Below are 16,083 nucleotides of genomic sequence, written 5' to 3'. Positions count from 1 at the left end.
TCAGTTTCCGTTAACCAAATCCACTCACATGGCTTTGGTCAGCCCAAGGCTATAGTAAGAGACACTTGTCCGAGGTACCATGCAGTGGGAGTGAACCCGGAACCATGTGGTTGGTAAGCAAGCTACTTACCACAGCCACTTCTCAATTATCAGAATCATTATATAATAGTAATGAACTTATTGTATATAGTGCTCAGTTGCATTACAATCCATCAGAAAAAGTAGCCAAAAGTGCATGAACAGCACACAGAATAATGCACGGGAAGTGAACAGTGAATGAATCGTTTAAAAAATGCAGAGTGGACATCAGGTGTACTGTTGGTGAATTTCAGAAAGCATGGAAGTTTAGAAGGATGTAGTGTCCTGACAGCTAACAACTAATGTGAGTAGTTCATTCCATGCTTCAGCAATTCTGAGTGTGAAAATGTGTTTCCGAAATTTATGGATGTTGTGTTGTATTTTGATTTTGTAAGCATGTCCACAAATATTAGACATATGAAGCCGTTTAATACCTGGAATAGAATCTGTTATCTTTCATATTAATTTATTTGATGGCATAAAAGAAGCATGGACATATTAAATGCACCACAATTGCAGCAGTACATATTCAGGAAAAAAAATATAGTTTTTAGTGCATTACCTATCTACCTACCTACCTATATACATACACACCTACCATATTGTCCACAGACAAACACCATCAACCACTTATCTCCAAAATTGCTCTTGGACTTCAACCAGTTGGTCAATAAAGATCCTGGCAGACTGACCCGTGGGTCATTTTCCGTTTTGGTTCCCACATTAGCATTTCAATCTCTACTTCATCCTTACTACAAAAGCAGTGTCCACAGAAACTCTTCTTACATTCATGGAGGTAACTCTTGAAAGATTACCATAAAGAACTTCATTTGTTGTATGGGACTACAATTTTATGTTAAGTGTTGTTCTCAGAAGCATGTAATATGGGTCCAATTTAGGATATAGGTCCCAGGGTGATTTTTTTTTGAGAAATTGTTTTTGGAAGAGTGCATTTTACATGACACCACATATGGTAATATTCTAATGTCTTTGTCAATTATGAACTGTGTGCAGGAGTGGCTGTGTGGTAAGAAGCTTTCTTCCCAACCACATGGTCCTGGGTTCAATCCCACTGCGTGGTACTTTGGGCAATTGTCTTCTACTATAGCCTTGGCCCAACCAAAGCTTTGTGAGTGGATTTGGTAGACAGAAACTGAAAGACCATCGTATATATATATTTATGTGTCTATGTTTATCTCATCACTTGACAACCGATGTTGGTGTGTTTAAGTCCCCCAAAACTTAGTGGTTCGGCAAGACTGATAGAATAGGTACTAGTACTAGGCTTACAAAGAATCAGTCCTGGGGTCGATTTGTTTGACTAAAGGTAGTGCTCCAGCATGGTCACAGTCAAATGACTGAAACGAGTAAAATAGATCCCAGGACTTATTCTACTCGATCTATTTTGCCAAACTGCTAAGTTACAGGAACGTAAACACACCAACATCAGTTGTCAAGCGATGGTGGGGGACAAGCAGACAGACACACACACACACATATATATATGACAGGCTTTTTCCTGTTTCTGTCTACCAAATCCACTCACAAGGCTTTGCTCAATCCAAGGCTATGGTAGAAGACACTTGCCCAAGGTGCCACGTAGTGGGACTGAACTCAGAACCATGTGGTTGGTAAGCAATTTCTTTCTTAAGTGGGAAAAGAGAATAAAAGAAATTTTAAGAGACAATGACAGACAAGGGGAGATAATTTCAATAAATTAAAAATTAATTTCACCAAACTGATCTATAATTCTTGTGGGGAAATCTGATCTTTTAACCTTGTTGTTACCTCCTCAACAAAGAATATCAAACTGGAGACTGCTTGACCATGCGACGGAGGGTTTTACTTACAGAAAAACAGACACGAAGATTTCTGGCCAGTAGTAATTAGTTAGCATAGTTAAAAAATTAAGATGAGCTAAGGCAAACAGAACAGTTTCAAGGCGATCACTTAGTTCCTTGATCTGAATGAAATGGAAATCCACTACAGGTATTCATAGAAATAAACTTTGGTTTGTTTGAAAGAGAGAGAGAGAGAGAACGTGTGCGTGTGTGAAGGTGTGATGCAACGAACACACTGTTCAAGACAGCAATTTCAAAGCGGTAATAACTACTGCAGCAGCTATGGAAAATTGAGAGAAAGAGAAAGAAAGAAAGAAAGAAAGAACACAAGTAGACAGTAGACCGGTGGTTTTCTGCTTTTGTTGGTGAAGTTGGCTTGCCTCTATCAGGAAGCAGACGACTTTCTTTGAATTATCTAGAATGATATATGGTAGGAATTTAGTTCCAGATACATAATTGGGTATTCCATTGTACAGCTTAGTGTCTGAACTTTGTGATAGTAATATAATAGTATGAATTGTTGTTAAAGACTGAAATATTTTAGTTTTCGAAATGTCTTGACTCTATGAGGGGTCAATAAAATGTTATTTAAAACTATGATACTTAACATTTGCTAGCAATGTGAAGTTATGTTATTTATAATACTATTACTAAGCTGTAGAAGGTTTACTAAAGTTACAGTAAAAACTAATACACCCGCAAACCTCAAAATGCCACAATATGGTGCTGGAATGTCCAAGAATGATCCCAAATTAAATGAAACAACCATGGTGAATATTTTTATTTACTCGCCATTACTGTCCAATTCATTTCAAAACGACCACATTTTAAGAATTCCAGTTATCTAAAGATTATGATTACGGTCTTTGAGGTGTTTCAATGATATCACAAGATTCATTTAATAAATCTTCGTTCTCAGAGAATGTTACCAAAAGAAAAAAAAATCAAGCAATGTAGTGGGTATTAATTAATTAGACGTGTGACAACTGTGATATACGGAAATACAATTAACAAAGCAGCGAAGTTAAATTTTCTTTAATTCAATAACGCTGTATCGCAATATACACAAGAAGTCAAAATCACAGAAACTCACTAAATAGAATGCAATCACATTGGCCTATTCCCAACTAAATTTTTTAAACATGTGTAAGAGACTGCTTTAAATGAGGAAGAATTTCTTAAAGAAATTCCTCAAATTTAAGCCGTCAATCTTTGAGGATAAATCTCATAAATCTAATAAATTAATTGCTTTCTTTTTTTTTTTTCCTTTTTATAAGTAGCGCCTGAAATATTTTTTCAAATTATCAAAAGGTTATAGGGACAAAAATAATTGAATAATTTAAAATATTGCACCACTGCATTCCTCTTGCATATGGTATGAAAGCATCTTTCATTTATCTTTCGAAAAATACCAAAGTAACAGAAACTGGAACATATTGAAAAAATAGCAAAATGTAGTTTCAATAAACTACCATTGTAGCTATATATATATTCCTTATCAAATATTCTTTTCAAAAACGAAACAAAAATTTAAAAGAGCAAAATCAAACACGAATAATTTCTTTTGTAAATTTGTTTATAAAAATTCATTTTTCAGTTAATGAATTAATATTTTTAACTAGACAGCATTTTTGATAAAAGATGTTTTGGAGAATATATTATACTTGAAATGTGTAGAATATTGAGAAAATATTAATCAAGTCAAATTGAAATCATTTGAAAATGCGCGAAAACAATGGAAATGATTATTTTCAGTGTAGAATTCTTCACATACTTGAAAAAAAAAAAGCACCGTTCAAAGGAACAAGACAAAATAAAATTCAGAAAGAAATTTCTCAAAAATGTCTCAAGATAATAAATTCAGGAGATTAATGTAATTTATTTAGACAGCGATTGTTATTGTTTAGTCGAAGGTCAAGTCAGATCGGGTACAGCTACGATCAAAGGCATTCCGGCCGTGACCATTACATCTGTTTAAGGGTGCATAAACTACATCGTGTGTCCTTATTTAGACTGATGAAGAATGTCTAATGGTACAGATGATGATTGATATGTAATTAAAAAAATAGTAAAGTTATTTACATTTTACGCATATGTATGTAGCAGGTATCTCAAGAAAATACAGGCCAGACGGAAGAATGGTAAAGATGTAAAAGTTCACTTTAACTCAGCTTTAAGTCGTTGAATGCATTTCATCACTGGCGCAGGATAGGTGCATCCATACACCTCTACATTGACGTAACACATGGACAGGCAAACCAGGCGGTCTTCGTCAAACTTATCTTGATGTACTTTAAGGAACTTTCTTCGTAGCCCCCATTCAGTGCTACTCTCAAAAGCATTTCGGTATTTCGAAATTTTTTTATCAGACATTGCGAGTTGATAAATTTGATAGAAAGATAGATATATATTATAGAGCTACGTCCCCGTACGTGTATGTATATACCCTGTATATAATATATTTATATATATATATATGTTATTATAACTAATACTAAGTTATAAGTTACGAGTGAACGAGAGCGGGCGGAAGTAGATTTTAAAATACAGCCATGATGGCTATTGCATTATGGGTATCAGAGACCGCCTAGGTACAAAGTGACTACTAGAATTCGTTGAACCGTAAATTCTTGAATAATTTAAGGTTAAAGACCCTCAGCTATCAAAACGACTTCAGTGAAAATTTCTCTTGCATAACATCGTTATAGAAAAAAATATGGAAGAGAGCGAAGTCTAATTTATTACCGACTACTCAATTTCTTTATATTTCGTTTTCCATTACCAAGTACAAGAAATAGGGTTTTTTCTTTTATATATCCCCTATAGTTAAATTTTCGTGTGGAAATCCTTTAGTGTGTTTTTTTTTTTTTCAATATAGAGCGATATAGTTTCTTATTAGTATGCATGATTTAATTTTCATTCAAGGGAAGAAATCAGGAAGGTGATGCTAGGGTGTGGTTCCAAAATGGGATTCATATGTTGGATGTAGGTTGAAATCAATTAATTAAACAGATAATTACAAAATACGTATATATATATATAATATATATATATATATTATATATATATATATATATATATATATATATGTGTGTGTGTGTGTGTGTGTTTATATATGTATGATATATATATATAAATATGACTTAGTACTTGCTTTTTCCATGGGTATGAGTAAGTATTTCACTTATATCTCACGTATTTATCGCTGAAGAGGGGAAAATTCTTATGAATTAACCTCGAAATTGGGACCAATACGGTAATAACGGATTTTATAGAAATTTCTATCGGTTTGTTTCGAGACGCATAAATTATAATGGTTATTGACAATTTTTGTCTTTTTTCTGGCATATTTGGCATTAGATTTTTTTCTTTTGCCCTTATATTGTAAATTATTTATAAATTTAACCTTTAAAGGTATTTTTTGATATGCTGGCCATTGATGAAATTTTTTTCCCGAAAAAAATTTTATCCTACATTAGTTATATATATATATATATATATATTATTTATTCGCCCGTTTCAAGCCTTCAAGCCTAGCCAGGCTCATGGGCCCGGTTTCCCAGTTTCCGTGGCGTATGTTTCCCCCAGCCGGACGGGACGCCAGTCCATCGCAGCGTTACCCAAGAAACATGAAGAAAGAGTGAGAGGAAGTTGGGGAGAAAGAGTACAACAGGGGTACTTTTCGGAAGGACTTATGACTGGTAACGAAAAATGGATCTTCTGTCGAAATATTAAACGCAAACAGTGGCTTGGTAAAAGGGAAAAAGCTCAACCACAGCCGAGTAGGGAACTTCATGGGAAAAAGCTTCTTCTCTCTATCTGGTCTGATTGCAAAGGAGTAATCCACTTTGAATTGTTACCACCTAATGCAACAATCAATGCTCAAGTCTACTGTCAGCAATTAGAGCGTTTAAACCAAGCTTTGAAGAAAAAATGACCCGCTTTAGTGAATCGAAAAGGAGTGATGTTTCATCAGGACAGTGCGCGGCCCCACACTGCAAAGATCACATCACATAAGATCGAAGAGCTTGGTTGGGAAAAATTCCTCATCTACCTTATTCTCCCAACCTTGCTCCTTCAGACTGTCATTTGTTTCGTAGTTTACAGAATCATTTGGTGGACATAACTTTCGCAAGCCAGGAGGAGGTCGAAACTGACATTTCATAGTTCTTCGCTTTGAAACCAAAAGAGTTTTACATTGATGGGATTAAAAAGCTTGTAAATAGATGGAAGTCATAGATAATCTAGGGAAGTACATTGGTGATTAAATTTCAATTAAATATAACATTTGATCACTTGTTTTCGTTATTCAAAATTCGGACAGAACTTATGGGGTGACCTGATATATATATATATATATATACATACATACATACATACGTACGTACGTACGTATGTATGTATGTATGTATGTATGTATGTATGTATGTATGTATGTATGTATGTATGTATGTATGTATGTATGTATGTATGTATGTATGTATTACGGAGATGTACTCGTATAGCAAGAGACCTGATATGAGATCGTGTGCTGGAACGAAAACAATTGCAGCGTGGAAGGTGTTTATAAGCCATTTAAGAAACACATAAAAACCACTAAATTTTAATGTTGAAGTGAATCTAACGGTTATTGTGTGTTTTTTAAATGGCTTATAAACACCTTCCACGCTGCAATTGTTATATATATATATATCGTTTTGGGATACACATACATATATACATATGCATACACACATATATATATACATACACAGACAAGTACAGGTATATCCAACACCATGTAACATAAAACTATGATTTATTAGATTTTTCTCCGTCTCTAGAGAATGTGGCATGATTAGCAAATAGCAAATTAAGGCCTGTTCCACTTGAGATGGGGAGATAATCTCAAAATCCAAAGAGCGTGGCAGTTATAAGGATGTGGTATATGTTTTTTTTTAGCGCGGGAAACCAGCAGACCGGTGTTGACTTTTTTCTTTTATCACGGGAAAAGAAAGCTATATTATTGCTAAATAAGACCAGAAACTAACTGCTTTTAGCGAGCGGATCATGAATTTGAGAGTTTCCATTAGAAAGGTATGCTATGCGACCTTTCAGAAATCGAAGAAGGATGTGAAACAAAACATTTTAGAAACACTGATCTAAACAAAACACTGTACTCCATTCTCTGCCTTTCATGGATCAGTGTATTTTCCCGGCAGTCTAGTACTAGAATCGAGGGTATTTACTTACCCGCACCCCGATTCGAGATTACTGGCCTTCTATCTAAGTCAGGAACCAAACGAGAATAACACATCTCGATCCTACAATGACTGTCATGGAGTTAATGCAGGCGCCTGCTTACAATGAAGTCGCAAATTTATTTGGATCTGTCCAGAATTTGTACAATATATTTCATCATAATATTTCGAATTCTAAAAAATAATTGCACAAGGGTTTCGTCTCATAGTATTCGATGGTTAAAAGGAGTGTTTTGTTTAGATCAGTCTTTCTCAAATGTTTTGTTTCACATCTTCCTTCAATTTCTCAAAAGGCCGCATAGCATATCTTCCTGATAGAAACGCTCAAATTCATGACTTTCACAGCTGACATTCTCGGTAATTAAGTCCTCGCTTACTCTGAATCTAACTCCGGAAACAATTTCAAGACATAAGAGGCACCCAACTTATTTAAACTTGAGTAGATTCTTATAGCATCCATTTGGACAAAATCTTAACAGTATTTCACTACCGTTAATTTTTTTTTAAGACAGGGACTGATGTTAAGGGTGAATAATTTAAAATCTTTATTGACCGAGTTAATGTCTTTACATCAAAAACACGGTGTATCTTTTAAATAAAATTAAATTTGCGGCCAAATTAGAATTGGTTGGCAGCCATTGTAGGATCGAAATATGTTATTCCCACTTCGTTTCTGACTTAGGTAGAAGGCCAGTAATCTCGAATCGGGGAGCGGGTAAGTCGTTATCCTTGATTCTAGTACTGCCGGAGAAAACGCTGATTCAGGAAAGGCAACGAATGGAGTATATAACAATTGCAGCGTGGAAGATGTTCATAAGCCATTTAAGAAACGCACAAAAAAAAAAAAAACCCGTTAGATTCACTTCAACATTTAAATTGAATTTGCCAAAATATTTTCGTCGCTTTGAGACCGCGACCTGTTCACTGACAAAATTCTGTGCTGCACGGAATTTTGTCAGTGTTTCTCAAATACGGCTAAAAATTTAGGAAATCCAAATGAACATTTCAATTAAAAGCAGATGGGGAAAAAAGCGTTCTCTAGTGAAGGTGGGGAAAACGTGCATTAATATCCTAGATATCAGTACTAAGCGAAAAGTCATCCTCGAGGACCCCGTTACGTAGGTTTTGGAGTACGTTGACTTTGTATAAATTTCTATTGCATAATATAGTTTGTACATATACATACATGATGTCTTGGAGCAGCTGTAGTCTATTAAACTGAATATAGTAAATATTTCCTGCATACCAACAGTGAGATAAAAACGTAGTACCGAAGCTGACTAGTAGGATTTGAACTCGGTTATTAATCAACAGAAATAATTACTGCTCAGCACGTTACCAACTGTGCCACCCTTATAGAGTCGGTAATAGATTCACACTAAATTGTATTAAAATAATAATAATGATAATGGTTTCAAATTTTGGCATAAGGTCAGTAATTTTCGGGATATGGGGTTAATTGCATGATTATATATTTTATGATTTAAGGTTTACCTGCTTGCAATATTTCTGGAGTGAAGTTTAAACAAAGTTCCATACCATATATTTTAGAGGTTTAATAAAGTTTCTGGATTACTTATCATTAGTCATGTTCATTGACCATTAGTCATATTGATGCATCATCTTGCAAGAAGCAAATCTATAATGCTATAAATGCTTTTCCAGCACAACATAGCAGGCGAGCTATCTTAAACCTCACAGAATAAAGTACATGCAATGTACTTTATTCTATGCGATTTAAGATAGAGGTAATTTTTACCAAGTGAAGCCGCGTGGCTTAGTGATTAGTGTATTTGGCCCACGATCATGAGTTCGATTCCTGACAGCGTGTTGTGTCCCTGAGCAAAACACTTTATTTCACGTTGCTCCAGTCCACTCAGCTGGCAAAAATGAGTTGTACCTGTAATTCAAAGGGGCCAGCCTTGTCACATTATATGTCACGCTGATTCTCCCTGTGTTGTACTCAACCACTTGCATGTTAATTTCACGAGCAGCTGTTTCGTTAATCGGATCAACTGGAACCCTCGTCGACGTAACCGACAGAGTGCCAACAATTTTCATCAATTTTGATTCGATCCTTTCAAATATTTCAAAACTCTTCACAACTTCATCTTATTTCAATAACTTATTTGGATTTATGTGGAAATATCATTAAATAGAAAATGATTAGATTGAACTTAATGTTAATCAATTGTATGAAATATATGATATCGATTATATATCAATTGATGCAAGCGATAATATATTCCATTTAAAAAATCGATGAATGAATCAAATATTTCTCTAAGCTCAAATAATCCATTTGAATGTTGAAACTTACTGAGTTACATCTTAAAGAACTATTCGTTCATGTAGTTATTTTCTGCTACCTACATGTTACAGCTGAATGGGCTGAAAAATCTTCAGTGTTTTAACTCTTAATAAGAAAGTTATGAGGTCAGTGAGGTGCCAAGACAGGTTATTGAATCTGGAAATCTGAGCAGTCGAATAATTTCTTGGAGGTGAACTTAATTATGCCGATTGTAATTGAGGTCTATGCTAGCGGCAAGGATAGAAAAGTTGCCTTGTAATATTATAAATATATATTTCTTTACTGCCCACAAGGGGTTAAACATAGAGGGGACAAACAAGGACAGACAAACGGATTAAATCGATTACATCGACCCCAGTGCGAAACTGGTACTTTATTTATTGACCCCGAAAAGATGAAAGGCAAAGCCGACCTCGGCAGAATTTGAACTCAGAACGTAACGACAGACGAAATACCTACTTCTTTACTACCCACAAGGGGCTAAACACAAAGGACAGACAAACGGATTAAGTCGATTATATCGACCCAGTGCGTAAATGGTACTTATTTAATCGATCCCGAAGGGATGAAAGGCAAAGTCGACCTCGGCGGAATTTGAACTCAGAACGTAACGGCAGTCGAAATACCGCTAAGCATTTCGCCCGGTGCGTTAACGTTTCTGCCAGCTCGCCGCCTTTCCTTGTAATATTATGAATATGATAGTTTTGATCAAGTAAGATATATTTGGTTTTATAATATTTTGAATTTATTATACTGTAATATTTTTACACATATTAAGAAGAGGTCGCCTTCGTTACGTACGCCGTCACGGGTTGCACGCTGATTAATAGTTTTACAGCGATTTAATATATATATATCTATTACAACGGGAGAGGCAAATCCATACTTTCGGACTACGGTTTTGGGGCGCTGGATCGACGGACTGGTTAAACTGCTTGAGATCTGATTCGGTTTGGGATTCTAGGCGAACAGGAATTGGGACGAGGTTACGAACAGAGTAGCCAGTCTCAACAAGAAATAGACCAAGTGGAAGCTACTCTAGAGAAGTCAGTTATGAATTTGCCAACACATATATCTCCGTTAATCAAGGGTCGTCGAGTATTGTTCCACTTTTCATCTAACCATTTGGAGCCTCTTACTCTTCCGATTCTTGCGGAAAGGTCTCTTTTCCACTGGCCAGAAGCTCTTTCTACTACCAACACCCTCAGTATACATCCTCGATGGTGAGGTACAATAAAATATCAATTCTTTCGCCTGGGTAAGGGTTAAAAATCTCACTTCTCTAGTTTAGGTCGATGTCTGGGTGCTGAGAGCTTTTAAATATGTAAATATGATTCTTTTCTCGGCTGAACATAACCTAAATTTCTGTGTTTAAATGTAAATTAATGTTAAAAGCTTATGTCCATTGCAATCACAGTGCTGGGGTAATGCCTTCAAGAGTTTGGTCGAATAAAATGACTCCACTACTTATGTTATGTCTCTTTAAATCTGGTTTTTATTCTATCGGTCTCTTTCGCCGCTAAGTTACGGAGACGTAAACAAACCAACACCGGTTGTCAGTCAGCGACGAGGGACAAATGCAAAGGCGCGCGCACGCACGCACGCACACACACACACACACACACACACACACACACACACACACGACGGATTTCCTAGGAGTTTCCATATAGCAAATTCACTCACAAGGTATTGGTCACCCGTGCCTATACCAGAAGACACTTGCCTAAGGTGCCGAGAAGTGGAACTGAATTCCCAAACCACGTAACTGCAAAGGCGAGCTTCTTAACCGCATTATTATTATTGAGTGAGAGAGCAGTGCCTGCCATCAAAGTGATACTGGGGTAAAATATACGAAGCCCAATATACCCATCATGACTACCCGTCTGATAAGGGTACACCAGGCACATGCATCACAACCATATGTGCGCGACATGGTGATCTCATATCAAGATAAACAGCACATGACCTTGCAGGTGGGGCCCAGTTAGAATTTTCTTCAGGTTGAGTAGCCCATCCCGCTCAAAAGGTCCCTGAATAAGGGTTGTTTAAGGATGTTGAAAGAACCACCCATGTTTCCAGAGGTGAATTATTCAAACCCCAAAGAATCCCTCTCAACACATGGCTATGATGCTCCCCCACTACTTCTGCTCGTGATCAGAGATGCACATATCGTCAGCCACTAAGGGACATGCTCAACTGGTTAAGGTCAAGCAACTGACAAGCAAATCTGTGGTATTGAGCAGAATATTTGCTGTAGCCCATCTTTTATACCAAGACAAAACAATGTACATAACACTTCCAATCAGTTAAGATCAGAAGCCATGAGAGCCACTGCCTGGTACTGCATCAGGGCATTTTATTATTATTATTATTATTCAGTAGTTTTATTTTTATAGCGTGCTTTCACTTCACTACCGAGCGCAGCTCTGTGTGCCTTGGGTATGTGCTGTGATTTGTTGTGATGCTCTGATGGTTATTGTATGGAAAGTGTTCTGCGTAGGATGTGTGCAGTGCCTAGTAGTGCAATTTTCTGTATGTTATATGTGTTTGTAAGTCCTGGTGTTTTTGTTATGTATTTGTCTGAATATTTTTTTATCATGCCTAATGCACCTACTATGATAGGAATTGTTTCTGTTTTCAGGTTCCACATTCTAGTTATCTCTATTTCCAGGTCTTTGTATTTTGAGAGTTTCTCCATTTCTTTTAGAGACACGTTGTCATCTGCCGGTATTGATACATCAATTAGAAGGCATTTTTTTTCTTCATGATCTCTGACAACTATATCTGGTCTGTTGGCCTTAATTTCTCTATCTGTGTATATCGGCATATCCCAGAGTATGGTTGCTTTCTCATTTTCTGTGACCTTTTCTGGTGTGTGCCTATACCATCTTTTTTCTGTTGTTATTCCATAATGTTGGCATAGCTTCCAATGTATGTAGGTTCCAACTCTGTCATGTCTGTGAATATATTCCTTCTTAGCCAGGACTGGGCAGCTAGAGATAATATGATTTATTGTTTCATTGTATTATTATTATTATTATTATTATTATTATTATTATTATTATTATTATTATTCAGCTTGCTAAGGCGGCGAGCTGGTAGAAACGTTAGCACGCCGGGGTCAATGTAATCCGTTTGTCTGGCTTTGTTTGTCTCCTCTGTGTTTACCCCTTGTGGGTAGTAAAGAAATAGATATAAGGCGGCGAGCTGGCAGAAACGTTAGCACGCCGGGCGAAATACTTAGCGTGATTTCGTCTGTCGTTACGTTCTGAGTTCAAATTCCGCCGAGGTCGCCTTTGCCTTTCATCCTTTCGGAGTCGATAAATTAAGTACCAGTTGAGAACTGGGGTCGATGTAATCGACTTAGCCCCCTCCCCCAAAATTTCAGGCCTTGCATTTATAGCAGAAAGTATTATTATTCGGTTTACCCTGAATTAACTTAAGAGGGCTACCCCGCTTTTTTTTTTTCATTTCTCTAAATTTCCCTATATTCTATTTATTTCTCTAAATTCTATTTCGATATCCTTTATTACATTCTTTAATGTGGTAGTGTCTCCCTTTGATTGACGTAAACACCACTCGTTTTGCTTTTGTGTGTTATAATTCGTCCTTTCATATTGTCCTTCATGTTTTGAGCCCTTGTGGCCAATAAAAGAAATCATTATTATTATTATCATTATTTATAATAATGATAATAATAATAATAATAATAATAATATAATAATAATAATAATTATTATTATTATTATTATTATTATTATTATTATATTATTATCATTATTATTATTATTATTATTATTATTAATATTATTATTATTATTATTATTATTATTATTATTGTTGTTGTTGTTATTATTATTATTATTATTATTCAAATTAATTTACCACTCAACCTGTTAGGATACGCCGAAGTTCTTTGAGGAAGTAAATTTCACGACTGCAACATTCAGTTTTATCTGGTTTGTAGCCAGAGAATTTAGTTTCCTCTTTGTGTGTCATTCTTGACAGAAGACACAATTGTGTTGCTAGGAAAACCAAGTTCGTTGAAACGAGGCAGATGCTACAGAATTTGTAAAAGCTGGCAAATTATATCATGCAATTCCCTCATATTAGAAACTTGTTATCATTTGGTCTACAATGTCAGCCAAACAACAGAGTTTTCTCTCATGAAAACTTCAAATGCATGGAAATTGAGCCATCAACGAAATAATGAGTCATCGCCATAAATTTCCAAATTAAGATCAATTTTTAATGAGGTCTTTTATCTTTTACTCGCTTCAGTCATTGGACTACGCTATACTGGGGCACCACCCAAGAATCCATTTTTTTTGGAGCGGGTGGGGGGTGTAGTCGAACCAATCGATCCTTGCTTTAAAGCCTGGTACTTATTCTATATGTCTCTTTTGCCGAACCGATAATTTGCGAAAGGCTTCTAGGAAAATTGAAATGGGAATCCGAGAAGGTACATTACTCTGAATAGCATGGACAAAAACATACCAACACCGGTTGTCAAGCGGTGATGGGAAGCACATACACACACATGTACGATGGGCTTCCACACAGTTTCTGTCTACCAAATTTACTCCCAAGGCGTTAGTCGTCTCGGTGCTATAGTAGAAGACACAACGTTGGAAAGCGAACTTCTTACCCACACAGCAAAGCCAAGTCCACGCTTAAGTGTTTATCTCTATTTATTATCTTTATAAACAATGCCTCCACCTTTGAATATATCTGGTTGTTAGTCGGCTCCGTTGGTCGCTAATTGAGATTATTGTTCTCTGACCACCAAAACATATCTATTTCGTAATATACCTTCCCATTTCAAGTTTTTTAGAAACCTTTCGCATTCTTGATAATGCATTTTCTGGCATGTCTCTGTTTTCCGTATAATATGATAGAAGATGGTGTCAAACGAAATTATCTCCCCCTTTTCATTGAGAGTGGTCAACATTTACCGTTAGGTTCTTCTTTCTTTCCCTAAATAAGAGGAAAGTTACAACAGCAAATGATTGAAGAATTTTCTGTGTACGTCATTGAATGCAGCGTCCCTTAGATTATTTATCTGAATTTATGCAACTGGCCCACTTGAGTTATTTCTTTAAACTCATTTAGTTTTATAACTTACGTAAATTAATATGGCCTGTGTAATTAAGAAGCTGATTTGCAAGTACGTAGTTTTGGGTTCATTTCCACGCCGCGGCACCTTGGGCAAGTATCTTCCACTATAGCACTTGGCTGACCAACGCCTTGTAAGAGAAGTTGCTGGACGGAAACTGTTTGGAAGCCTTTCGTAAGAATACATACATACATATATATATATATATATATATATATATATTATATATATATAATATATATATATATATATGTGTGTGTGTGTGTGTGTGTGTGTGTGTGTTTGTGTGTCCTTGTGCTTGTGTTTATCTCCAACCACTATTTGACAAGCGGTGTTGGTCTGTTTACACTCCCGTAACTTAGCGGTTCGGCGAAAGAAATTCACAGAATTAAGTACCAAGCTTAAAAATATGTAGTGGGACTGAGTGGTTTGGTTAAACCCATCAAGACGCTGCCGCAGTTTGGTCGCTGCCCAATGATTGAAACAGGTAAACGATAAACTATTGCTGTCACATGTCAAAAGCAGGTTTGCACTGACAATGCTTATGAAAGCTAATACCGCCAGCCTCCGTCTTCGAGGAAGAATTTTACATTCTGTCAACACCTCAAATATAAAAATTTTTTCTGAAGACGCATATCTGATGATGGAATCAAGTTACAGGCATTATTTTGGACCACCAAGCCCCCAGAAACAGCTGTCGGACTCATAAAACTCCTACTCAACCCCCTTAATTCCTGATATTATTTCCATTCTGTATAAGTCGGACTTTATATATATATATACATATGTACATTTTTGTATAAAATGTATTTAATATTTTTTGTATATCGACTTGCCTAATTTGCTTGTCCTTACACACACACACACACACACACACCACACCACACCACACCATACACATACATACATATACATAGAGAGAGAGACGAAAGTAGGCTGAAAAGTTCTTGGTTTTGGGTAAAAGAAAATACAGGAGGGGCAGATGATTATGATCTTATTCGACATATTCCTCTCTCACATTCACACACTTACTGCAGCCCTGTAAAAGAACTCGGAAGGTTGGGTCACCAGGCAGGCCTTTCGCGACACCCTTAAAGCCAGGAACTTTTCACATCTTTCAGCTCCCCCTCGTATATATATATATATATATTATATATATAGGCGCGCAGAAGTGGCTGTGTGGTAAGTAGCTTGCTAACCATCCACATGGTTCCGGGTTCAGTCCCACTGCGTGGCATCTTGGGCAAGTGTCTTCTGCTATAGCCTCGGGCCGACCAATGCCTTGTGAGTGGATTTGGTAGACGGAAACTGAAAGAAGCCTGTCGTATATATATGTATATATGTGTGTGTGTGTTTGTGTGTCTGTGTTTGTCCCCCTAGCATTGCTTGACAACCGATGCTGGTGTGTTTACTTCCCCGTCACTTAGCGGTTCGGCAAAAGAGACCGATAGAATAAGTACTGGGCTTACAAAGAATAAGTCCCGGGGTCGATTT

General features: G+C 36.4%; 1 long non-coding RNA gene across 1 annotated transcript in view; it reads right to left on the bottom strand.

Moving 5' to 3' along the window:
• Positions 1–3,765: 3,765 nt before the first annotated feature.
• Positions 3,766–16,083, bottom strand: part of LOC118764483 — a 15,255-nt gene continuing 2,937 nt past the window's right edge. Inside the window, exon 2 of the long non-coding RNA XR_005000289.1 lies at positions 3,766–4,337. This is a non-coding gene — a long non-coding RNA (uncharacterized LOC118764483). The remainder of the gene's footprint in view (positions 4,338–16,083) is intronic.

The sequence above is a fragment of the Octopus sinensis genome, linkage group LG8, assembly GCF_006345805.1.
Source record: "Octopus sinensis linkage group LG8, ASM634580v1, whole genome shotgun sequence".
NCBI classification, from domain to species: Eukaryota; Metazoa; Mollusca; class Cephalopoda; order Octopoda; family Octopodidae; genus Octopus; species Octopus sinensis.
Note: the sequence above shows the minus strand (reverse complement) of the source record. Positions and strands in the feature narration are given on the sequence as shown.